This window comes from Rhinopithecus roxellana, chromosome 9, assembly GCF_007565055.1.
Source record: "Rhinopithecus roxellana isolate Shanxi Qingling chromosome 9, ASM756505v1, whole genome shotgun sequence".
Taxonomy (NCBI): domain Eukaryota; kingdom Metazoa; phylum Chordata; class Mammalia; order Primates; family Cercopithecidae; genus Rhinopithecus; species Rhinopithecus roxellana.
This window is the reverse complement of record NC_044557.1, coordinates 81213070-81240890: the sequence shown is the minus strand read 5'-3', so window position 1 is coordinate 81240890 and position 27821 is coordinate 81213070. Positions and strand designations below refer to the sequence as shown.

General features: G+C 36.4%; 1 protein-coding gene across 1 annotated transcript in view; it reads left to right on the top strand.

The window, feature by feature from the left end:
• The window catches only part of EIF3H (eukaryotic translation initiation factor 3 subunit H), a 124055-nt gene that overhangs the window by 75992 nt on the left and 20242 nt on the right, over positions 1-27821 (top strand). The window lies entirely within an intron of this gene.

Genomic DNA, 27821 nt, shown 5'->3' with positions numbered 1-27821 from the left:
CAAGTTACTGTCATTATTTAATGTTCAGTTTATCCCCAGTTTGATCAGTGGAATCCCATTCAAGGTAGCTTGTGCCCTTTTGCAATGTTTCCATCAATTATCTGAGCATTCCTCCCTCTTTGGCATAATGTAATGTTCCAGGCTCATTTTGTACCTTCCCTGTCCCATTTCTGGATTCAATCATTTCTCAAAGGAGCCCTAGATCCTCCAAGAGAAGAATGGTATTTAGATGCCAAGAACACCCTGAGTGTGCTCATTGCTCTTGGGATATTACTACCTGAAAGCTTTTGAGCTGACTGAGCATGTATTTAAATATACAAATCACACACAGGTAAACACATTTACATCTGTATTTCTGTATTTATTTATATTGAAAACTATGAGTTTACACTGATAACTCCAACTCCAGTTCATTACAACAGAGTTTATTCTACTTTTCTCCCTTTTCATATTTGTAATTCCCTTTTCTGATAGTGAAAACACATGTTCATATTATTCTTAATACATTTACTTATTTGGTTAATTTCCTTTTTATGTAACTAATTTATTTCTGCTCCCAAGCTTTTTACTGTTCAGATGCCCTCCTCACCTTGCTCAGTCTCTGATTCCACATACCATGCCACTTGGGCTCTGAAGTCCTGTGCCAGGGCACCCATGCATGGGTTGCCCTGCCTTCCTTATCCTGCTCAGATGCTGACTCCTTGTGCTATTCCTCCTCCTACCCACAATACCTTCCTCACTTTACTGAATCTCTGAATCCCCATGACAACCACCATCTTGTGGGGATTCCTTTCTTGCATGATCTGGTCTCTGACACTCTAAAATGGACAGGCTTCCTACTCTGATACCCTACTTACCTAGTTGGGCTGCAACACTGCTCTGAGCTGTTGTATTTTCCTCTCCCCCCAAGCTATAGACCTTTTCTTCGGAAAAAAATGTACCTGTGTTCCAAGTTATGCATAAGAATTCAGGAGCAGCGGACATGGTGGCTGTGCAGTCCCAGCACTTTGGGAGGCCAAGGTGGGCGGATCCTTTGAGACCAGGAGTTCCAGGAGTTCAAGACTAGCCTGGTCAAGATGGTGAAACCCCATCTCTACTAAGAAATACAAAAATTAGCCGGGCGTGGTGGTACATGCCTGTAAGCCCAGCTACTTGGGTAGCTGAGGCATGAGAATTGCTTGAACATGGTGGTGGAGATTGCAGTGAGCCTAGATTGCTCCACCACACTCCAGCCTGGGCGACAGAGTGAGACTGTCTCAAAAAAAAAAAAAAAAAAAAATCAGAAAGTTTACCTTAGTTTTTTTGCACTACATCATTTTGTTGCTGCTGCTTTGTTTTGCTTTCTTTTTAAAGACAGTGGGTAGGACCATGGGATAAACAGAGGAAGTATGGAGATACATTTTTATTTTCTTATTCTCTGTTGCTATGTTGGAATACAGCTATACAAGTCAGTTCTGGCTCATTCTTCCTTCTTTAAGGGATTACACTATCTGCCTTGCTAGTATATATCTCCATCTCCTGTAGTAAATATCTCCATCTCTCCTGAACATAATTTAGTTTTAAGAAAACTTCTTTTGGTAGAAGTTATGGATCTTTTCAAAAATAATTTACATGTAGGTCAAACATTTCAACATATAAAACAAAAAAATTGTGAAACAGTTAAAGGAAAACATGAATGAATGATTTCACTGCAGTGTGAGACTAGATACGACCTTTCTGTGTAAGACACAGAACCCAGAAGGCACAAAATAAATGGTCTATACCTAAAACAAATAAAAATAAAAACAAATAGCAAAGTGAAAGAGAATATTCGCAATTCAGCACTGACAAAAGGCTGAATTTTTAATATATAAATGATTTTTAAAACTAATCAAATCGAGAAGGAAAACAAACAGACAGACCAGTGGCCACAACAGGCCAAAGATGGTTTAGACAGTTTACAAGAAAAGATAGAAATGGCATTTACATATGCAAAATGATGCCCAACCTTATTCATAATGAAAGAAACGCAGTTTCAAATTATAACAAAATATGACATTTCACACTTTAGATTTGCAAAGATTAAAAGTTTTATAGCATGGTGAATTTGACAGACACTGGAGGGAAACAGACACACTCATGTACTGCTGACTGCTGATAGGAGTGTCAATTGGTACAAACTGTGTGAAGAGAAGTTTGGCAATGTAAAAAAAAAAAAAGGTTTTGCTCATAATTCTTGACCTTGTAGTTTCTCTGAAAGGACTTTGACTTACTCATATTCATATACATATGTAAAGTGATATACATACAAGAGTATTATAGGAATGTTTAATATCAAAAGAATGATTGAAATATGATACATCTGGCCAGGTGTGGCAGCTCATGCCTGTCGTCCTAGCACTTTGGGGGAGACCAAGGCAGAAGGATCCCTTGAGGCCAGAAGCTCGAGGCCGGCCTGGGTAACACAGGGTGACCCTGACTCTACACAAAATAAATTAGCCACGCCGTGGTGCACTCCTGTAGTCCCAGCTCTTTGGGAGTCTGAGGCGGGAGGATCTCTTAAGGAATTCAGAGCTGCAGTGAGCTATGACCATGTCACTGTACTCCAGCCTGGGAGACAGAGCAAGACCCTGTCTCTTTAAAAAAAAAAAAAAGAAGAAAAAGAAATATACATAAACTGGAAACCGTGGTTACCTCTGTATGAGAGAGATACCAGCAGGAGGGAGACTGAGTTTTCAGTCTGTACTGAATTTTGAAACATAGGTTTCCATTTAAAGTGCCACAGTGGACTGTTGACATTAATAGATTTATCATTCTTACTTCCAGCATGGTGTCAGAATGTATAACCATTTGGTGAAATTAGCTTAGCATGCGGCCCAGTTCAACATTCAACATCTACTTATCAATGCAGCAGTGTGTTTCTCTATTTGTTACCATGTAGGTGGTGTCATTTTCAAAGTGATTAAAACAAAAATTTCTGGAAAAAAAAAAAATGGCCCTGAAGAGTAGCACTCCTCACTCTTAGGGAGCTCTGTCTGTTGAGCTAACAAGCTGCTGCTAAAATTTTCTGATTTCAAATGATACTAACTTAGTTACAAAATTAAGAATGTAGTTTCCTAAAAATTGAACGTTCTTTATATTTCAGTTATACTTTAGGTCTATTTGATTATTTAGCATAACCAAATTTAGTAATTTGACTTCCAGATATATTCCTGCCTTATTGTCACTGAAGGTGAAAACTTAGGGTTCAGGAAGGATAACATTTTTATGTAATTACATGCTTTTCAGGATATGAACTTTGCATGTTTAAAGATTTGAGTTATAAGAAATCTTCTCTACAAAGTAAGTTACTTTGGCATATATAAACGAATTCCATTTTATTCCCAAGTAGAAAGAGCAGGAAGTATGGTATTGATACAAAGATAAAATAATTTATATTGATACAAAGATAAAATTAACTTAAGCTTTGTGCCAGTTAGAAGAACTTGGGGCTTATTAAGAAAATAGCTTCTCAACAGATTGTGAAAACCAGCTAAAGGCTTGTTGTTTTCTTAGTGTCTCAAATTTGATATTAAACTCCTATTTTAATATTTTAGTTTGGAGAATAAACTCGTTAAACATTACGAATACAGTCTTTTAAAATAAATGTTTGAGTGCCACAGTGTAAGGTGAAAATATAATGTGAGTGGAAGGAAAGGGGTGTGTTTTCTGTAGGACAAACTGTACTTTTCCTGAGTGCTCTTCAATTGTGCTGTGAAATCCTGTCTTAATTAAGTAACTCTCAGTCATTTATCATATGAAAGCATTCTCTAAATGTTTTGCCCAAGTTCCAGTTAGGTTAGTTTTAAAACAGTATTTACCTTTATTCAAAGTTAATAAGCTAGGTAGTCTTTTCTCTAAATTAGAAGATTTAATTGGTCTTTATCATATTGATGCTTTTTTTTGTATAATCAAGGCCCTAGAAAAATATGCAGCTTGTATTTTTGTAAATGTATAATCTTTTAAATGTGCTGAGAATTTGCTATTGAGAGGAATCTTGGGAAGGTCTTTATAAAGTGAATAGTAATGGTTCTTTTCTTCCAGTTTCTTCTGGATTATTTCATGTTATTGAAATTGTGGAATTATTGGACTTAGGGAGCCTTTCAGAGTGCCTGCAGAGTTGCATGTGTATCTGTCTATGCTTACCCCTGTAGTCTGTTAGATTTAGTTCAGTCCAATGAGTAAAAGAAGGTAGTGTCAGAGTGGGATCCTAGGAAGGATTTCTTGGGAGACTGGTAATCTAGAAAGCTGTACTTAAACTGACAACAATGTGAAACAGTGAGCATTTGGGAAGACGGAAGTTTATATTAGTGTTTGGACAAGCTATCAGAAAACCTCTTTTCCAGGAGGAATAACATAAAAGGTAATTGTGTCTAATCCAGAAAACCTTAACATTCAAAATAGAAACTTTAAATGTACCTCCTTTTTTTTTTTTTTTTTTTTCTTTGAGACAGTCCTTCTCTGTCACCCAGGCTGGAGTGCAGTGGCGTGATCTCTGCTTGCTGCATCCTCCCCCTCCCGGGTTCAAGCGATTCTCCTGCTTCAGCCTCCCAAGGAGCTGGCATTACAAGCGTGCACAACTACACCCAGCTAATTTTTTGTATTTTTAGTAGAGACAGGCTTTCACCATGTTGGCCAGGCTGGTCTCGAACTCCTGTCCTCACGTGATCCTCCTGCCTCATCCTCCTAAAGTGCTGGGATTACAGGTGTGAACCATTGTGCCCAGCCTAAAAGGGCATTTCTTTTATAGGCCTTCCCCCCCCCCTACTAAAATAGAGCTTTCTGTTGGTGGTATTTTGAGGCAAAATTTAGATGACTGAAGAACATGGTATGTCAGATAGAAAATGCATGGAGATTATGTGGTACATGTTAACTGACCAAAGGAAATAACACTTGAGAGTCCATATATTTGAGATGTCTTCGGGCTTTTTAGGCAGAATCATACCCAGCGCCTCCCCGCACTCCTCTTCCTCCAGGTTTGTAGGAGCTTGGGGAGTGAGTCAAAACCAAAAGGTGGTATTTGGTCTTGAACTGCAGTCAGCTGTTAGTACTGCTGGCAACATTTCTTTCAAAGTGTGGTATATGTGTGTTTCTCATGGATGCCCTCTACAAATGGATTGTTATTTATGAATGGTAAATTAAAGTTGTTTTTACATTTCCTAACTTAACCAATGTTTGCTCTCATTGGGAGTTGCCATCAAACTTAGTAACGTAGTAAAATGTGTTTGAGCTAGGGCTATAAAATGCCCCTTTGATCTAAGAATACCGAGGAGCAACAGAGTTGACTGAACAGTAAGCATTAGGGTTGAATGTATTCCCAGAGACACAGCAGCAGTATCACTGATTTTGGTGAAAATTAGTACAGACTTAGCCATGATAACATGTTCATTTTGCTTATCAGAGCCTTTAATGTGTTGAGAATAATGGGTTTCTGATTCATTTGCTTAATTTAACAAACAGAGGAAAAGTATTTTCTGCCTGTTTTTACTTTTTATTTAAAATGAATGCAGAGAGCAGAGGTAATCTTTGAATATTTGCTGGGTCTCATTATAGTAAGCATGTTTTCTTCTGCATTCTGAGAATTATAAGAAAAATACGTTATAATTAGATCCTAATGTAAATCACACCTGGAAATGGCAGTTAGGATCAAAGTAATGTTATAGCAGTCTACAAGGATTAATACATTCTGTGCCCCTTTTCCTAGGCTTAAATGTCTGCTATTACAGCCTTTTCAGTAAGTGCCTTAGCTCAGTTAGAACTTCTTTTCAAATTGTTTTGTTTTGTTTATTTGGAGATGAGGTCTCACTATGTTGCTGTGGCTGGTCATGATTTCCTGGGCTCAAGCAGTCCTCACTCCTTGGCCTCCCAAAGTGCTGGAATTGCACGTGTGAGCCGCTCTGTCCAGCCCATTCTTTTCAAACTTTATGGCTTTTTTTTTTTTCTAGTTTATTTCCAATAACCATTACTACTGGTGGGGTTGAGGGATAAAGGAAGAGAGGAGCTGTTTTTCTTTTGAATTATATTAGCCCTTCAATCTGATAGTTTTATATTGCTGTATTCTCAGTAATAGAGCATGTGACTCTAGTAGTTTCTGTTGTGTGGTCCATCAGAGATTTGTCATCTCTAAGATCTACCAGCTCTTTGCTTTCACTTAACACAAAAGAGTATAATAGTAGGAAACAGAAAAGAATAAACGGAGAGCCAGTGTGGAGAAGGACCTGAAGCTTGGTATCCTCTGAAAAGACAGATATGACTGACTTTTAGAAATAATTCTAAATGTAGAAATTATTTTAAGCAGATATTAAACTGATAGGGATTGTTAGAGATATGAATATGTTATTATATATGGGAGGGGTAGATATGGCATTATCAAGCCACCAGCTGTCAGACCCCTTGCATCTTTTGGCTTGTGTCCATATTATATATACTTTTCCTATTGTGCCATTCATTTTACTCATACTAGTTAACTAAAATCAAGGAAATCTGACTTTTCAATGTGATAGAGCCTCTGACTACATTGGAGTTTTTAATAAATATAAACATGATTTCCAGAGTTCTTGATGATTTTGTAATAGCAATGCATTGGTTTTAGTACTTTCATTAATGAACTTATATACAACCCATGTTACTGAGCTCTTTTATATTACACTTATTTTCTTTGGCTTTAGTTTTTCTTGGTTCTTAAAAATAGTCAATTGTAATTAATTGTTAGATGAAAAGAATGAAACCTGTTTCTGCATTCAGCTCATGAGTGCTTTTTATATAGTTAATTCAGAAATTTGTAGTTATTAAAATATATAATTTGATTTGCTCTATCTGCATGATTATTTCTAAACAGATGAGGCTAAAACATTACCCTCACTTGTATTGAAATATTTTACACATTAGTTTTTGATAATTTTATTGAGGTGTAATTCTTATACTCTATAGTTCACCCATTTAAAGCATACAATTCTGTAGCTTTTAGTGTATTCACAGATAAGTGCATCCATCACTAGGGTCAATTCTAGAGTATTTTCAGCACCTTAAGAAGAAACCCTGTCACCCTTCCTTCCCAGTCTCTGGTATCCTCAAATCTACATTTATTTTTTTTTTATTTTTATTTTTGAGTTTGCTCTTTCTAGATAACTCATGTAAGTGGAATCATTACAATATTTGTCCTTTTGTCTCTGACTTTTTTCACTAAAATAATATTTTCAAGGTTCATTCATAGTGCAGCATGCATGAGAACTTTGTTACTTGTTATTGCTGAGTAGTATTCCATTAAATGTATGTAAGTAATACATTTTTGTTATTCATCTGAACATTTGCCTATTATGAATAATGCTGCTATAAATCTATGTGTACAAATTTGTGTGGACCTTGCTTTCATTTCTCTTGGGGGTATCCTAGGAGAGAATTGCTGGGTCATACGGTCACTCTCCATGCAATCCCTTGAGGAGCTGCGAAGCTGTTTACCAAAGCAGTTGCACCATTTACACGTTTTTGTTATTTTTTAAATCAAGATACTACCCATTAGTTTTTATTACTTCCCGTATTTAAAAACTTTTTGTTACAAAAGATATTTGCAAGAGAAGTACTCAAACAGATGCACAACTTAATAATTATGAAGCAAATATCTATCTGTGTAACCATTACTTTGGTCAAGAAATAGAACATAGGTAGCACCATGGATTCTCCCTGAGTGTTCCTGTGCTACCCCTTATTTTCAAGTAGCCAGTATATTGACTTTTATGAAACTCAAGTTTTTCGTAGTTCTTGCAGCAGCATTTACATGCATTATGAATTTAATTTTGTGGGTTTTTAAACTTTATAAATGTAATGACCGTGTATGTTTTATGTCTTGCTTCTTTTACTCAGCGTTGTTTGTGGGTTTGTTTTCTCTAGTTCATTTTTCATTGCTATCTATGTCCTTTGGTATGAATATATCACATTTTATTTTTTCATTCTACTGTCGGTAGGGATTTTGGCTCTTCCCACTTTTTATGTGAAATTTCCAGATTATTTTAAAGCCCTGTATATGTCAGAACATTTGTATGCTGAAATTGTCCTGTAAAGCTAGTCATTTTACAACCCTTATCTAAGGTCTGAATACCAGCGAGATAAGACATCATTCTATGTTTCAAGCATATTGCATATTCTGTAGAAGGTATTTCACTACTGTCTAGCTTGTGGTAAGTTTGTCAGTAGTGGCGTGTAGCAAAATTTTTGAAATGTTTCCCTTAGAATTCAGGTATGTTTCTTCAGTTTTCCCCAATAATGTATCTTATATAAGTAAGGAAATTATGAGTTAAATTGGACTGTTCAATATGATATTTATCTTCAGATTGTTTCTTTGCATTGGTAGTAACACTTTATTTTGAACTTAAGCTGTGCTCAATATGTAGAAGGCCTGGACCTTCTAAAGTACTTTATTTTTTACAAATATTCTTAGCTTGTATCATTAAATATATGCTGACAGTAGTCAGAACTGATTCATTCTAGATGTGCATCTTGGACATTCCAGGTTCCTTATTTAAATGAGTGATTGCTTTCATGATACTGTTTCTAAGTATCTTTAAAAGGAATCATGGAGTACACAAATAACTTAGCAACCCTCATTGTTAGAGGGGTTTTTTTTCTTTAAATTTAGGTGGTTTACCATAGATTTGAAAATTATTTCAGAAATGAAAGCAGCATTGGAAATGATGCAGTTTTAAAATCCTATAAAAATGCCCCAAATTAAACAAATGTTTCCTGACCCTTCATAAAGTACGGGCAAATAGACAAATCAATTTTTTGTGAATTCCTAGTTTTGTCCTTATGTGATACAGTAATGAAACGCTGTAATTATACATTGTGGCAATTATTTAAAAATTTGGAGATTACACTGTTGATTTGTGAATTTAGTGCTATCAGTTTGTGATTTGCTTTTCTTTTGCTGGAGCTCCAAAAGTTTCAGCAAGTAAGATGGAGATTTTTAGTCATTTTTGTGAATGTGTAAACTTTGTTGACGCCTACTAATTGAATTTGTTTTGGAATATTCCTTTAGTACTGTATCTGGCCTAAAATTCTTTCTGGAATTTTGATGTTTTCTTGTTGAAGCACTTTTCCGTGAGCACCTTTTAAAGGTAACACATACAGTTCTTGCTTATGTTCCAGTTTTATTGCTGACTCTCTATTCACATTTCCTAACTCCAGGCTTTCATTATCATCTGGTGCATGAATTACTGCCGTAGCCTCTTAATAGGTTTCCTCATCCAAGTCTTTTTCCTTTTTAGTCCATCTTCTCCTCCTAGGTAATGTCTTACAGCAGAAGTTTGAGTGTCACTCTCCAACTAAACCCTTCTCTGACACCTCCTTGCCAGTTCAGTAAAGTCTAAGTTTCCCTGGCCTGTGGCCCTTTTGAGATATGGCTCAGGCCTGCCTCCCCAGCTTTATTTTTTATTCTTTCTCCTGTATATAGTATAAGATTGTTTGAAGATTACCTTAAAAATTTATTTACATTTTTATGCCTTTGCACAGTGGTTTCCTCTGGCTGAAATACTGCTTTCCCTTTTTTTTTTGGCCTGGCAAACTCTTGCCCATCCTGCAAAACCTAGCAGAGGTATCATTTCCTCTGCAAAGCCTTTCCTAATTCCCCTGTCCCCATAGTCATCCCCTTTGCATTAATTCTGTACCCTACAACCTGTTGATCACCTAGTATTGTTTATGTGACTTTTTTTTAAAACATACTCTGAACTGCTCGAAGGCAAGGAATGTGTCTTAATTTAGCTGGCTGTGTCAGCTTTTACCATAGATCCTAGAAACAGAGCTAAGCGCTCAGGAAATACTGGCAGAAATCAAGAACTGGAGTTGGGAACTGACTCTGTAATGACTGATAAATATCTTTCCACAACCTTTTTATTTTTATTGTAATATGGATGACTCGAGCACATTTAGTCTCCAGGGTATGTAGATTGTATTATTCTTTCTGATAAGTAGGTAGTCAAGATATCCACAGACAGACAAAATTCATTCCATGGGGCTTATCATTGACTTGGAACTTGATGTAAAATCAACTCCTGATGAGATGCTTTTATATTTTAAGTAATAATGCTTTGATTCAGAATATGGAGCCCAAAAGAAGCTTCATGAGTAACATTTGTAAACTGTTCTGTAAGGCTTTTATGATTGGTATAGTCCAGTAGGGAAGAGGTAGAAGTATTCTTTCTCTTTGTTGATTACTTCCTATGTTTAATAACAGGATTAGTTTGTAATTGTATTCTCTCTTCTACTGTCAGTAAAGTTTATTGTATTAAAATGCTGGGTAAAATCCAGTGTCTTTTTCATGGGTACTAATGGAAGTGGCTGATAGTGTGAGGTGATGGAAACATTTTATTTCCAAACACTTTTCAGTTTGGGGTTGATTTCTATTACTGTAGGAGACTGATCCTTCACAGCTGTCAGAAAATCCAAGTAGGTTCTTCTCCTGCTGTGCAGATCTTTCCTTGTTTGGGAGCCTTTCATGATGCAGTAGGGGCTTTTAAAAATGTCACAGAAGTAAGGCAGTTTATACTGAAGTAAGTGTAGAATTTGGTTGTTGCTGTTTATGGTAGAAAATTGAAAGTTAAAAACAAATGGAGGAGCAAGGCTGCTGAGCATTACATGCCTTTTTGAGTTAATAATGCTATCTCTCCTGGTCCCCTGGACTTGCTCAGCTTTTCATTCCTATTTCTTCTGCTCCAAATTCTTTTATTTGTGGGTTGAAAAATAAAAGCAGAATACATTGATGAATCACAGACAGGCAACAGCATACATCCTGTCTTGATGAATGCCTAGGTTAATATATTTGGGGAAGGGATGTAATCAGCAGTCATATGAGAGAAGCAGTCTATTGAACAGCTACGTGTTCTGAACCAAAGTGTATACTTGTTACGGAACTATTTCTCCAAATACTGTGTGAGGCTCAGTGTTAACACATTGCTGAGAAAAAGGAAGTATTCTGTAGCTGAAGAACAGGCTTCTTACTGCCTGGTTCTTTGTTATGCTTTTACTGTTTAACACGGAGACTGCAGCTCTCACATTGGACACTAACCTTAGTAGCAGACATAATCCTGAGGCATGTTACACGTTTCACCAGATGTTCTGTTTCTCTGTAGGGTATCCTCCTGGTTAGTTTCTTACATCAAACATCATAAGAAATCAGAATTTGAAGTTTATCTTAAACAGATAGGAGAGCGAAAACAGTCTTTTATAACCTAAAGACGGAGTGATTTTCATAATATCAAATAAGTTGTGCTACAGCTACATTTTATAAATGTTTTTCTGATTCATATTGCATCTATACTCTGTATGAAAACGTTGGGGAAAAAATACCTTTTAAGAAGTATCCCTTACGAATAAATAGTAAATTAGTATTCTTTCTTGACTGTACAGCAAATATTTATGATTTACATATGCCTTCCAAAAAAGCATTTGAAGCAGATATGAGTTTCTTGTTAATATGACAATTGAAAACATTTTATAATTGAACAAATTGTGGATATTCCTAATGATAACATCTGCAGGATGCTGATTTATAAACACTGTAAAATACTGTGTTGTTTTGATGCTCTGCGTATTTCCTGTAGTGTATGTGTGCAGTTCAAAAGAATTATTTTCTTATCTATATCCTTCAATCTTTGAATTTTAGCACTGGTCATAATTCTGAGTCTGGAAAAGATTTCATGATATTCCAGATTTCTGTGTTTTTCCTTCCCATCAATAATTGTCTAGCGGTTTTATGTAACATTAAGGACTGTTGCTTTAAAAAAATAGCAATAGTAGTTAAGGAGAAATGCATCATCTTGTTTCTTTGGAATAATAGGAATAGAATAGCTGCAAGGTAATTTTAAAGTTTATATTAATTGAAGAAAGGGAAGAATCACGTGTCTTTTGGAAACTGCTTTAAAACTGTTCATTCTAGATCTTCACTTTAGGGGGGATCCATAAAGAACAGTTTTACAGTGGATATATTTTAGAAGATTCACTCTCTGTTTTTTCCACTTTCAATCAAATATTTTGGAAAAAGCCCTCACGTCTGCAGGACTTCCATCTGGGGAGAACTTGATCCTTTCTGCCCAGTTTCATCTTGGCCCTCTCCAGTGGTTGTATAAGAGCATCTCTTTGAGATTAAAACATAGAACAAAGACAGGCTCCTTTTATTAATAATAGTCAAATGAAAAGCTACAGATTTTTGACTAGTTCTTTTTGCAGAAATGGAATTATTAGTGACACGGCTTATTTTTCTCTTTTCTAAACTCTATATTTTAAAGTTGTACTACTGTAGGGGACAATGCTTACACTTCCTTATCTGTAAAATGGGGTCAGAAACAGTAACCTTATTTTTGAACTATTGGGAAGATTAACATAAATACATGCTAAGTGGCTACTGTGTAGTAAACTATGCATAAATATGGGCTACTATTAATCATGCCTGTAGCTTCAGAAAAAAATGATAGCTAGAATTAGAAAGAATTGAATGTATGTAACTTGCCTGGATTACATAAATCAGCAAGTACTAATGTGACCTTTAGCATTTATAAAATAGCATCTTCATAACCAGAGATTGTTTTTTGCTTTACCCAGCTTTGGTATTATTTTCTTATATAGTCTTTTTTTGTGAATATTGATATCAACCATTTCTTATTCCAAAATTTATAGTTTAAATAAAAAATTTTAATTTATGTCATCCACGCAAGAGAGCGTGACTCTTCCTTCTGCCACCTGAGGACACAGTGAGAAAATGGCCGGCCATCTGCAAGCCAGGAAGGGTCTCTCAAAAGGAGTATAATTGGCTGGGAGCTTTGATCTTAGACTTCTCAGCCTCTAGAAATTGTAAGAAAATACAATCCTGTTATTTAAGCCACCTAGCCCATGGTGTTTTGTAATGGCAGCCAGAGCAGAGCAATACCCAAGTGAAATTGAAAATTGGAGCAAATATGTATGAAGCAGGTTGATCTCTGTCTGTACGCAGGAGATAAATTCATTGTATAGAACATGAAACAAAAGACATTCTGCTTAATGTGTGGGGTATAGCTTTATCTGCCTTTATTCCTGATAGAAGAGCAGATGTCTATTGAAATTTTTGTTTTATGACAGCATCTGTAAAATGTTATTTTTTAGTAGGTGGTAGGTAGCCTGAGATGTTTTGACCTTTAACATTCATGGAAATTTAATTGATCTTCTCTGGACAGGCACTTAATGTACTAGTCATAATTCAATGTCAGATGATTATCATCTAAGCATAGTTCTCTATGAAAAAGTTCATGGGTCACAACCATAGCAAACCACATATTACAACATTTCATTTTATATATTCTCTTGATTAGGTTGTTGACTAGAAGTAACAGGCAATTGGAAAGGAAGACTTTTACCCCTCAAAAAACCAAACATTCCCAGCTTAAGTAGCTACATAGTACTCTGTATAACCTTAATTCCATTTTAATTTTGGAAGCAAGGTAAATTTAATAGGTACAGACCACTTGGAATAATTTTTACTTTTTACCTATTGTGAGTAATTTAACCAGAGTATGCATCTTTTATCCTCTTGAAAGGTGATATAGACCTAGGAAGTGTTTTGTGAGAGTATTTGAACTGTGCTGCCTCTGGAGACAGGAATATCTTTAGGAGTTTTTCATCTGGTTTTGAGAGGTTTTTGGAGGGAGCGTCTGCAACATTATCTACAGCATTGCCTTTGTAAAAGTAAAGCAGGAGAGAGATACTTGGAAAGGAAGGCATGATGATGGCAGCAAAAGCAAGTAAAATGGATCTATACCAATCACTGTTAGTAACTTTTTAAAGCTTCAAATGAGACATTATTGACTTAAATTATGCTTTTGACCTCTATGTATCGACCCGATTGCCAAGCTTCCGTTTACCAGTGAAATGTTTGAGGAAGCAATCTTCTCATCTTTCCAGTACTTTCTTAATCAACAGCCTTCAGCTGATTTTAATTTTGGGTTTTGCTGAGAGCATAGAGTGGCCTGATCCTTTGAGTATAGTGGACATTTCTATAGTGGATGGACACTACTTTTATGCTCTTTGATCTGAGTACAACTATTGACATTATGATTTTCTGTCTGCTGGATTCTATGCTGCAATTCCATAGGAACATCTGGTTTACCTCTTGAAATGCTTCAGTTACTGAACTCCTTAAATTCTTGCATCTCTCATTTGCTTTTTCTCTCCCTATCTTATCTATATCTTTAAACTTAACTATCACTTTTGTGAGCATGTGAATTTTGTTATGAATTAGAGAACTGAATGTACTCTCTCTGAACTTTTAGCCCTTGGTAAGTTTTTCTATTTTAAATGTTTTTTGAAAAATAAAATGATCAGAACAGTATTTTACAGAATTTAGAAAAGAATTATCTTGCATCATCTTTAGCACAGTAGTTATTAGGTTGGTATAATTCTTTCTAAATGTTTAAAATATGCTTTAAAATTTTAGAGGTTTTTTTGTGTGTTTTTGTTTTGTTTTTTTGTTTTTTTTGTTTTTGTTTTTTGAGACGGAGTTTCGCTCTTGTTGCCCAGGCTGGAGTGCAGTGGCACGATCTTGGCTCACTACAACCTCTACCTCCTGGGTTCAAGTGATTCTCCTGCCTCAGCCTCCCTAGTAGCTGGGATTACAGGCATGTGCCACCACGCCCAGCTAATTTTGTAGTTTTAGTAGAGACAGGGTTTCTCTGTGTTGGTCAGACTGGTCTTGAACTCCCTACCTCAGGTGAGCCACCGCACCCGGTCGTAGTGTTTGTACCTTTTCTTTTAGATAGAGTCTTGCTGTATTGCCCAGGCTGGATTATAGTGGCCCAATCTCGGCTCACTTACAACCTCTGCCTCCCAGTTCAAGCAATTCTTGTGCCTCAGCCTCCTGAGTAGCTAGGACTACAGGCGTGTTCCACCACACCTGGCTAATTTTTGTATGTTTAGTAGAGACAGGGTTTCACCATGTTGTCCAGGCTGGTCTCGAACTCCTGACCTCAGGTGATCTGCCCACCTCAGCCTCCCAAAGTGCTGGGATTACAGGTGTGAGCCACTGCGCCTGGCCAGTTTTTTTTACCTTATGTATGTATTTCAGATTAAGTACATTTTTGTATTATTGAATGATCTCATCGCCATCATTATTTAAGCTGTACTGTAAACTCTTGAAGGCATGAATATATTACATTTTACTTAGCATTTCCTGTCATCAGACCTGTTAGGTAATTTCTAATATTTTTATTAGTATACATAGTTTTTGGTAACCATTTAAAAACAAATATTTTTCTTTCAAATTAGAATTGTAACCTTATTCTAGATTTCTATCAACAGAATCAAAGAATCACAGGACATAAACATTTTATGGTATATTGAAATGAGCATGAGCTTGGTGACTGAGAAAGTCTAGCCTTGAGCTGTAGTTGTCACTATTATATGGGCAAGTTACACATATGACGATTGGAAAAACCTACCTACCTTACATGCAGTATGGAAACTATCAGATTTATTGATTGAAGTGTAATAGGTGCTCAGTAAATGGAAGCTATTATTGTTGGTACCAGCATTTTTTCTTCAACATTGTTGCTCTCAGTATATGAGAATGGCGTTTAACTGTGACCGTATAATTTACCATACAAACTGGAATGCCTTACTCCCAAGTAAATGCTAAATCATGTGGGACATCAGGGCAAGTAAAAATGGGGATCCAGCCACATTAGAACATATGTCCCACTATGGTTAAAACACATCTTAACCATCATCGAACATTTTTTTTTCAGTAGCACATTTTTCAGGTGAAAATTACATGTTTTAGTTGAAAATGTATTTGATTGCAAAATACGTTGATTTGTAAGCTGCTTATTTGGATAAGCCCAATGGAGTAAGATTCTGAATTTAAACATCATCTAAAATATTATCTTTATTTTTGCACAGTGTATTTTTCTGCAGAAGATGTAAGTAAAATTAGCTATATAATTTCAATTCACCCCTTCTAAATATAACAACCGTTATACACAGAGCTCATTGAGATTTATAAAAATTTAGAGTCTTTCCAATGTTTTAGATTGCTATCAGGAATTTTCCCCCTTGATATTCTTAATTATGCTGGATAAATTTGTATATGTTATTTCTTTTACATTACGTAAGGAGAGCTATCACAGTAGTCATATGAATCTTTTTTTTTTTTTTTTTTTTTTTTTTTAGCAAAGACTTAGTAAAGCACCCACTGGTGCCAATCACCTGCATGGTGCTGGGTACACAGTGGCTTATTTGGGAAAATGTAGACAAAACAAGACAATTAAAGCATAAGGGGCTAATCTTATGAAAACAGAAACACAGTGCACTAAGTGAAGGAACTGAACCTGAATTTTGGGGAACTAAGTACGTTTCTAGAAAGAAGAGACTTCTGAGCCAAGACCTGAAAGATGAGCATCCTATGTTTAGCCTTTCTCTTCCTTGCCATTTATATTAGTACTACTGTCATACTAATTCAGGCTTGTGGTCTGATATGGTTAGGCTTTGTGACCCCATCCAGATCTCATCTTGTAATCTTCATAATCCCCACTTGTCAAGGGAGAGACCAGGTGGAGGTAATTGAATCATGGGGGACGGTTTTCCCCATGCTGTTCTCATGATAGTGAGTTCTCATGAGATCTGATGGTTTTACAAGAGGTTCTTCCCCCTTGCTCGTCACTTCATCCTGCCACCTTGTGAGGAAGGTGTCTTGCTTCTCCTTCACCTTCCTCCATGATTATAAGTTTCCTCAGGGCTCCCCAGCCATGCTGAACTGTGAGTCAATTAAAAGTCCTTTCTAGATTACACAGTCTAGTCTCAGGGAGTTCTTTATAGCAGCATAAAAACGGACTAATACATGTTCTTCTCCACCTTGTATTCTTTCTCTCTTTAGTATTAGTAAATAGTATTGTAACAAGAGACAAGTTTTATGAGAAGTCCTAATTGCTGCAGTTGACAACCAGCTTCAAGATCTTAACTGCGTATATGTAACTGTTGTTAGTTTATCTAACCTTTTAAAGGTTCCTGCGTGTTCCTGGGCCTATATCACATTTTGATGTTAGTGAATTAGGTTAAATACTTATTATTTAAAATAGCAGTTAATTTTTTTTTAACTTGGCCTTTACTTTCTAAAAGATCCTCATATTTTGATGTTTTCAGAGGATAAGACATTGAAGCAATCTTATTCATACACATTTTACACATTGAAATATAAGATTGTTTATGCATTTTCTAGAATGCTTTTTTATGTTCTTAGTAATTATTAACTTTTTAAAGGTTGTATGTGGACCACAAAGGATAGTAAGTTGGTTACCATGTGTCAGATAATATTCAATTAATAGGGTAGTTTGTTTTGGTTAGCATTTTGACATCAATTACATATTTTGTTGCATTCAGATGCTTCATTCTCTTTGTGTTGTAATCCCCTTTCAAAAGTGGATCAGCAGTAGATTATCCAATCATAAAAATAGTAACATAGCACTGGTCTATTTCACTAAAATAAATTTGACATTTAAACAGAATTCCAGTGCTTAAATCAGTGTTCAGGGCGGGAGGGGTATTGGGATTACTCCCCAGAGGACATCAGGAGGTGTTTGGAGACACTTTTGGTTGTCACAACTTGGGAAGAGGTGTGTGTGCGCTCATTACTGGCATATAGAGGATAGAGGCTGGGGCACTGTGAATGAAACATCTTACAATGCACAGGATAGTCCTCCACAACAAAAAATTAGCCTACCCAAAATATCATCATTAGTGGCCAGGATGGGAAAGTCTGGTCAAAATGGAATGTAGATCTGTATATACTGGGAATAAGAATCTAGGAGTTTGATGATTTTACACAGGCAGTTGAAAAAGAAGTGTGTAAATAGGAATTACAGTGACACATATCTGAAATAGGTTTTATTGGTTTCTTGAGTCATTTGATCCTAGTTCCAAGAATCTTTGTGTATTTATGACTTTATCAAGTGGTAGCACAGTGCCATCAGAACATATGTGATTTAAAAATAAGTTACAAAGATTTTTTATAAATCAATAAAGTTTTTGAGGACAGATGTGAAATGAGATACTTTATATTTTCTAAAGGATTATTTCCAGAAATAATGAGTCTTGTCTTTAAAGATGGACAGGCGTCCCAACTACAGGAGTGTTGTTCAAAGTAGCACTTTGTTTAACACAAAAAAGCAGAAGTCTCACTATAATAGCCGAGAACTTTGTAAAAACATCTACAAAGTTACTGACAAATATTATTTGGAGAGAAAGTAGAGTAATTATATTTCCTTTACAAAATGACTGTTGTATAATACTGGTTAATATCAGTCACATACAATACGCAAAAGCACTTATTTTAATTGTGCACATTACTAGATATTCAGGCTCGTAGTTGATCTGCACAGGAGCGTTCATTCTGAGCATGTGTGTTCTTGTATGGAGAGGTACTAGGTGTTTTCCTTTTTCATTCATAATGGAAAATACCTGATTCAGGGGAAGAGACTTTGTATTTAACAGTTGTATTGAGTTATGACATAGACTGGAAAAGGTGGGATGGATAGAATGCATATGATAGAATGCAGCTGTGCTTCAAGAAAAGGATATTGCTACCACAGTGCCTACCCATCCACTACGTCATTTGCTGGGAACAGCTTTATCTGCTTTAGAATCCCTTCCCCACCCCCACCTCCACCTCTAGGCCTCTTTTTTGCACCCGAACTCTATGAAATTGGGATGCGTCTGTTAATCTGTGATGTCTTAGAATTAAAATTACCAGCTCTCTTTCCTTCTTCTACTCAGTAGAGTCTTGGGCTTTATAAAATAATGTATTATACTTTCCAATCTTAATTCATTGTGGAAGAAAGTAGTCAAAATAATAAATTTTAAATTTCCACCTTTAAGTATTCATCTTTACAGTGTGCTGAATGAAAAACATGTGTCATGAGCTTAAGTCTGACCCTGCTTTTCCATACTGCCTGTGAGGAGAGAGACTTGCATGAATCTTTGACGTTAGAGAAGAGATTACATTTTTACCCCTTCTTTATGACACAGTTAATGCCAATAAAGCTATTTCTATTTTTATAAATAATTTGCCAAAGTGACATTCTTAGCTAAACATACAGTTTTCTGGGTAGCTTGACAGCATTATTTCTGAGCAAAAATATCACAGTTTTTAACATTGAGGTTATCATGTTGGAGTTAGTAAGATGTTCTTACTTTACCAAGCTTTGATAATTTTATTAGAGGAAGAAATTGATGAGATTGCTGGGCATATTTTTGAAAACCACATCTAAATACCACAGTATGATATGAATAGCTTCCAGAGCTTTAAAGGATCAGAATCAAATCCCCATAATTGAAATATTAATTTTTAGATATAGTGTGTTCCTTAGACATTTAGGATGAAATCTTAATTTTGGAGTCTCTATTTTGTTTATATATCTGGGATCCTCCAACAGTGACCAAATGCTTGCTGCTTTTGCTGATGTTTTAAAAGTCTGAGTAAAGAGCTTCTAATGGAGTAGAAATAGAGAAAATAAGCTTCCTAGACATGGAACCTATAGTGCAAGCCATTGCCTCCTGGCTGTGTATTGAAACCCTGGGGAGAAGTATACATCATCTTTGTCCCTGTCATTGGCACACAGCAGTTTTTCATGGTTTTTTTTTTTTTTTTTTTTTTTTTTTGGTAATTTTATTAAAACTTTCAGTTATATAATTAAGACTGGGATAACTTAACTTTTTAAAACTTGAATTCAGTGGATTTCATGAATGCCATATGTCTGTTAAAGGGTCTGCAAATGATAAACGTTTGAGAGAGGCATTCTTGTTTGTCTGAAATAAAAATCAAAGTGTCGGGAGGAAAATCTGATGACACCTTTTGAGCCTCCTCCTTTTCAGATTAGCTTGAGGCCAGTTTTCTGTCAGGGAACCCACATAAGCTTTTTGGTGTCATCTTTAGACTAGAAATGTTGGCATTTCTTAAATTGTGATTCTTGTTGCTATCCCCCCTCTCCTGACCACTGACCACTGTTTCAGGTTTTTTTGTTCTTTCTTTCTTAAGAGACAGGGTTTCACTCTGTGGCCTAGGCTAGAGTGCAGTGGCATGATCATAGCTCACTGCAGCCTCGAACTCCTGGGCCCAAGTGATCCTCCTACGTTATTCTCGTGAATAGCTAGGACTACAGGCATGTGCCACCATGCCTGGCTAATTTTTAAATTTTTTTTCTAAAGATGCTATGTCATCTGCGCAGGTCTCGAACTCATAGCTTCAAGCAGTCCTCCCACTTTAGCCTTCCAAAGTGTTGGGGTTACAGGCATGAGCATCTGTACCTGGCCTGTTTTGAGTCTTTCATTTTCTGTTCATTTCAGGTTATTAGGATTTCTAAACCATATTTTTAGTGAAGCTACCTTTTTCCACTTATCTCTATGGAATATAAGTTTTTGAACACACAGTAGAGATAATTGATTCTAATACCAAAACTTAGCAAAGACATACATGGAATTCTATTCATGGCAGATTTTTATCTGGTCTCTGCTTTAACTCTTTTAAAATGTCAGCTTTCTCTACCTAGCAAGGATACTCGTTGCTGTTTTACTATTTTGTCTCCATACCATTGTAATAAACATTAAACCAGACAATTTTTTCATTTGTAATAAATTAAAAATTAGTTTATTTTTAAAGTGTATTTTAAAGGGCATTTAGGTTTTGGGGAGGTTTTTCTCTGCTTTGGTTTATTACATGTAATGGCAGAGCCAAAATTACAATTCAGATCTTCTGTTTTCTCAGCCTGCAACTATTCTTTGACACTGTATTATTTTACAAGGTTTGAAAGCCAGGCCTTTGACTTCCAAGCTTGATTTTTTGGTGGTTCTTGACAGAGATAGTTTGTTTATTTTTTTTTTTTTTTTTTTTGAGACGGAGTCTCGCTCTGTCGCCCGGGCTGGAGTGCAGTGGCCGGATCTCAGCTCACTGCAAGCTCCGCCTCCCGGGTTTATGCCATTCTCCTGCCTCAGCCTCCCGAGTAGCTGGGACTACAGGCGCCCGCCACCTCACCCGGCTAGTTTTTTTTTGTATTTTTTAGTAGAGACGGGGTTTCACCATGTTAGCCAGGATGGTCTCGATCTTCTGACCTCGTGATCCGCCCGTCTCGGCCTCCCAAAGCGCTGGGATTACAGGCTTGAGCCACCGCGCCCGGCCGATAGTTTGTTTAATTTAAAGGTGTGGAGAACTCTGTGGGCTTACCCAGGTATTTTCTTTAGGGAACAAACATTAAGCATTTGCGTAGACCCTAGAATGCTGTCAGCCTGTGTGTCCTGTCTGCTCCTCTACTCTACTGTGTCAGCTGCAGGAGCTTTCTCTGTCTTTACTGACCTATGCTGGACAGCACCTGGAAGGTCTGGCACAATTAGAATACAGAATAAATAATTCTCGTGGGAATGAATGCATAAATTCATTCTTTCAGATTTTTCTCCCCCAAAATATAAGGAGAAAGCATGTAAGCCATTTAACACATTGGTCTAACTGAGCCTCATAATCTTTTCTGCAAGGAAAATGTATGTATTCTTCAGGGGAAAAGGAAGATTTTGTTGTTAAGATGATATTATTACCTGCTTTGAAATGCTTTGAAACATTGCAAATACTCTGATTAAACTTAGCTCCTATGCAGATATTGTTTGGTCTGCCTTTGACACATTCTCAAAAGCCTTGGGATACACTTCCGGCTTAGTATCAGTGGATACTACATTGAAGGACAGTTTTTGTGCTGGGTTAGGGGATGACAAACAATCTGAAATAAGTTTAGGGAAAGTAAAACAAAGATAGCCCTTCCCTAGACAGTTATTTATGCTTTCCTAGATGTTTATTTATTTATAGTTGTACAATTTATTTCTATCAGTATAGCCCATAGAAGTTAATTCTATTTTAAACATCTGACAGGAACCTGTTTGCCAATTGCAGAAGATAATTATTTGGCCTGTTTTGTAGCCTTCGGACATCTTTCTGTAGTAATGTTTTTGCCGTCCAATATTCTTTACTTCCCCCATATATACTGTGTTTCACCTTCCTCTAATCCTAGTGGCCCTCCATAGGAAAGTATCTTCATAAGCTTCAGATTACCTAATGACAGCTGATAAGGCTAATCTCAGTAATGACTTCAAGAGATCTGTGTGTAAAAACTCCAAAAATTTTGTTTGTTTGATGGTTGCTTGAAGTTAGTATTTAGTATGTGACTGTATAGCTCTTTATATCTAAGGTACATTTCTAACAGAATAAAATTTGTCCTGAGAGTATTTCAATAATGTGATAATGTGATATTTTTGCTAGAGACTAACTTTCCCCCAAATTATAAACATGTATTCTTCTCAAATGTAGAAGTCTCTGGTGGGTAAGGGCATGCACAGCTTTGTCTCTTTCTCCACCTTGGAAAGTAATAGTCTGGATCACAGAGTAGTTAGGTGAAGCCTCCATCCAGCTTCCCTTATCACGCACTTTGTGTTTTTGGTAGGACAAGAGCAAGGGTAACAGTCACATTCTGTTGACTCTCCTGCTGAAAGCTGGGGTTTTCTCTGAACCCTTGGTCTGTCATTTTTACTTGTCCTGATAGTGTATCTTTGGTGATCTCAGTACTGATCTCTGCTACTTTGTAGCTGCCCCGGAACTGGATTGATAACTGCCTCACACCTAGCCTCACCTCAGCATTCTCCGCACATACTTGTGGGGCATTGGGAGTTCCAGGAGCACATTTGGTTTGTTCTCCATTGCATCTCAGTACTTGTTACCCTTTTAGATCTTGAGCCCCTTTGAGAATTTGGTGAAAGCTTTGGACTGTCTCCCCAGTAGTGCATATGCATTTGATTATAGGAAATTAACAGATTCCTTGAAATCCCAGGATAAGGATTCCTGGGTTAGATATTGTCATAACAGGAAATGTAACGTGGCCCCATTTAAAAATACACCATAGGTTCCTAACCTCAGATTTGTCGTTTATCATGGGCTGCAATGAAAGTTTCTGCTTGGTCATTTTTCTTAGCTTGGAATGCTGTATTTCCGGTCCTACGAAAAGTGTTTGGAAGAAGCAGAGTGTGTAGGGAAAGAAGTGAGGAAGTGAGGGAGGACAAGAAAGGATGGATGGAGTATGTGGTTATAAAAACTTCTATTTTTCTGGTTTAACTAAACCATAGGAAATTATTTGCTCTTCCTAACCTTGTCTATAACCCCTGTCACTTTCCATTCTTGGCAGCTTCCACTTCTTTAGGTTGCAGTTAAGGATAGTCTTCAAAAATTACATTCCTCAGGCTTTTATAATGTCTTTAATACTGTTTTTTAAAATCCAAATCGTCCTGATGTTTGCAGGTAAAGGAGCTTATCTTTGGGCAGTTGAGGTCGTTGGAGTGGACCCTTCTCCTAAGCAATACATGGTGTATCATAAAGCTGTTTGCTATATTTAACTGACTTTAGCTATTCACTTGGGTGGGCAGTTTTTCCAGATAGCCTTGACCCAGTTCCCTGAGTAAGCTGGCATTACTGCTCACTCCTCCTTCCCATCCCCACCCCTGTTCTCAATGTTTTTCTTTTTTTAAAAGTCACCTGTTGGGGATAGGGGCAGGAAGCTTATTTCCTCTCTTTGGAAGAGTTGTTAATGGAATCAGGAGATAGAAACTTATATGGCACAATGCAATTATATTGTTATATGCACAGTAATAATAGAACACCCAAGATTACCTTTTCTTGAAATCTAATTTCTGTAGCTTGTCTCTTTCTTTATTGAATCTGTTCTTTATTGTACTGAATATAATTAGCTTAGTGTTTTTAGTATCTTAGAAGTATTTTTTTCTCATGGTAGATTGTTTTTTGATCATATTCCTATTTGTACATATGAATTCTGTTTCATAATATGAATGTTAGAAATGCATAGACTTTGATTTTTGTAGTGACACATAAAGTCTCCAGTCCCCCTCCCCATTTTCCTGATTTCCCCCATCGCCAATATGGAGATGAGAAAAGGGGAGCTTGCATAACACTCCGTGGAGACCAAGTTAATCCAGTCCAGTTCTACACATATATTTCCTTCTGACCCAGGTGAGTATCATAGTACCTGGGTTCCAAGTAACATTTCTGAATAATAGGTGATGGTGGTAAGTGTTTGAGCTCTTCCTGAGGTTTCCAGTGCACCAAGCTTTTGATATAAATGATTTCATTTAATCTTAACTGCCTTATGAAGTAGATAGTATCGTGCCCACCCCTTCAGCCCCCACATCCCCCACATTCCCCATATTTTCTCTTTTGGCAACAGAGGAGGCCAGTCTAGTTAATTTGTCACCGGTCACGCAATTAATGTGTGGTAAAAATGTTACTTCAGACCAGGTTAGGTGCTTCAGATTCAGAGTAGTCTGGTACCCTATATCCTGTTCCCTGCTCCCACAGTTTAGGAGCACTGGTAACCAGGTTATAGATGACCATGGGAAAATCAGCAAGTTGGCAAGCAATAGAAAACTTTTGTCACTATGTATGTATATATATAAGTATGTATGTATGTTTGTATGTGTGTACTTCTTTTAACATCGTATGCATTGAATAATGCTTTTGCCAAAGAAACATGGGAAAATGATAAGAGTAAATGAGAAAGCAAAAACCTCGTATGATCTCACTCTTTGGAGAACAATTCCGTTACCATTTTAGCATATTTCTTTCCAGTCTTTCTCCTTAGGAGGAGACTGCAGTCCTCATTGTTTACGTATTGGCGTTTATAGATGGTTTACAGTTTTATATTCTGCTTTTTTCTCTTAGCACCTCACGAGCATTTTGTGTGCCATTTAAATTTTTAGGAATGTTCTAAATGATTTTGCCTTGAGGAAAACGAATTCTACTCAGAAGGTAGTTGACTGTTATAAGCCGGGTGGTGGAGAAACAGTTACAACTGATGGCACAAATCTCCTAACTGAGGGAGAAAATATAGAAGTAGTAGAGTTTGAAGGTGGGGTTAATAAACTCAGTCTATGCCTTTATGGTGTGTGGTACCTATGGGACTTTTGAAAATGCTCATTAAGCAAAGAGCTCTTGGGCTTGTAGGAAAGTTTTTTAAATTGCCATCATCATGTGTTTGGAAGTTGAAAGGATTATTTTCTAGGTGAGGAAATTAAGGCCTAGAGAGACAAATGTGTTAACTGCCACTGGTTCATTGGACAACCATATTGAAGAGGGTATCTTTTAGAAGATGAGGCCACTATAGCATTATCAGGCTCCTAGTGCAAGCAGTGCCCAGTAAATGATTTCAGAACAAATAAAGTGAAGTGATTCTGTGAGTCATTTATTATCACCACACTGTTGTGTGTACACTACAAACTGTACCTCCAAAAAGTGATTCATTTGTTCTCTTTTGAATGTTTAGTGCTCATTTCTTATACAGCGTATTCTATTTTGTAAACACGTGGAGTTTGAAATTTACAGATTGTTTCTATAAATTTGATTGTAGATTGTTTCTGTAGATAGAAAGAACCTGTTAATCCGTTTTGTTAGCCCCTTAATCTTTTTTTTTTTTTTTTTGTAAAATTGTGCAAACAGTTTTCTGTGTTTAGAAAAGTACTCAGGTCGTTCTCTCCTTGATTTACATTAGAAACTGAGATTTATAGGAAAGGCAAATCAAGCATGATTTTTCTGTAACAGAAATGTCTTCTTAAAATAGTTTTCGTTGAAGCCCCACGTGAAAATTTCATTTTAGGGTTAAACTAATTTCATTTAGGGTTAAGTACTAGGAAATGTTTTACCTACTTTTAAGATCTGATATTTGTCTCCCTTTGGATATGAATGACCATGTTTTCCTTTTTGCTTTGATTTGGCTTGGAGCCGTATTGTATGTTTTAATACATACGTGGCCTGATTCACTTTGTTCGGGTCTCTGCCTCTCCTTCAGTTTCTACTTTCTGTATTCTAATTTAGATGTTTTGTGGTTCTGGTACTACTTACCACTTTGTGTTGTTTAATGCAAGCTACCTCAGGTCCTTTGTGGATGGGGCAGAGCGTGCACACATGCACACAGGTGCATGCACACACACGTATACTTTCCCAATAGTTGTGACTTTTTTCAAGTACATTAACAACAATCACGTTTTTGAAATATTCCATTCTTTGGGAATATTTTCAGCACCTCTGTCCTAAGATAAATCTAGTACCTGGAAATATGACAGGAGGTGTTACTTGTCTTCGTGAAAGAGCCTATTACATAGTGTAATTTTTTTTTTTTTTTGTCTAACACTAAAGATTCTCATTTGGTCTTCTAACATACCATGCTCTTAATTGTAGCAAGAGGTAGCATTGGTCAGTAAGCTGTTCTTTATGTGAGAGTTCTTCATGGTGAGCCCTTCCAGGTAAATTCAGTTTGTTTGTATAAACACATCTCAAATGACACACAATTAACTTCCTGATGGTTCTCTATCTTCTACTGTGTGTATGTGTTTTCATGACCAAGGCCATAAATATATTTATGTATTTCAGATTCATATAACCTCAAAGAAATAAGATCTCATGGTTTCATGATTTGGTTAAGAAGATAATATAAATTTGTTACAGAATGTAAGTGTTATTTTGTGTGAAGAATCCAATTTGTTTCATAGAAGACTTCTTGAGACACAGGAAAACCTCAAAATACCTGATTTCTAATAATCGTCAAAGTTATTACTAGTTTTAAAGATAAAATAGGGCAACAGTGCGTTCCCCCTCCCAATTCCCATTCCATTATCCTCCAGCTTGGCATTAAAAAAAAATATTTTTTCAGAATTTATAAACACTTCAAAGAAGACATTAAGCCACCCACGATTTTAAAAAATATTTCTGTAAGATTATTAAGAAAGGCAGTATTTTTGTTATTTCTTTTACAATACAACAGATTAGTGTCTAGGTAGAATAGAACTTATATTGGACACTTCATTATGAAAAATTGAACTGTTACTAAAATTTTTAAGCAGTCACAGGTTGATATTAATAACAGATGTATTAATTGAAACGAGATGAATACGTAGTACAGACTGGATGCAGAGAATATGGACGTTTTAAGAAATTTGTATACTCCATAATTCTTTCCACCCAAAGTAGACTCTTATTTAATTCTTTTTTCAAATGCACATTCTGTTTGCCTAAGTCTACATCTGCTAGTAGCTTTGAATATTGCCTGAAACGTATGTACAGCTTGGCAAAAAGTCTGATATGAAGAGGAAAGCACAGAATAAAGTTTGTCTTGTTAAGTAATGGCACAGAGCCTTCACTGTTCACAGCCTCGTGCTCACTCATGTCCCATGTTGCAGCTGGGAAGGAGGCCTCTAATTATATTCTTAAAAGTCCTACTTTGGTTAGCTCTCATGCCAGAACAGATAGGAGATTTTTATGCATTCCACCTCCCTGTTGTATTTGTTGAGATCATTGGTTTGTTTCTGGGACATTGTGGGGTTTTGTTTGTTTGCTTGCTTTTTAAGCTATTTGCATCTCCTGATCGAGCTTTGTTTTTTTGCTGCAAAGAACATATGCTAGATCTGGTCTCTGTTCAGTCTATATACTGTACAGGTCATCTTTGATCTAAGCCAGTATTGAGTTACAAAGTAGTCATGGCACAAGCCTCAAATAGTAACATAGAATGCAGCGTTTTAGGAGTTTAATTATGTATTTGTGATAATTATCAACTGTAGTATTTCACAATCTTTGGTGGTGGTTTTATCACTTAAAATTTTACTGGTACTGCTAAATTATTGGTTAATTTAATGTAAAATATACACAAGATGTGATTTCTGAAAACCTAGAAATTTGTTATATATTTCTCTTGTATTTGTGCTATGCT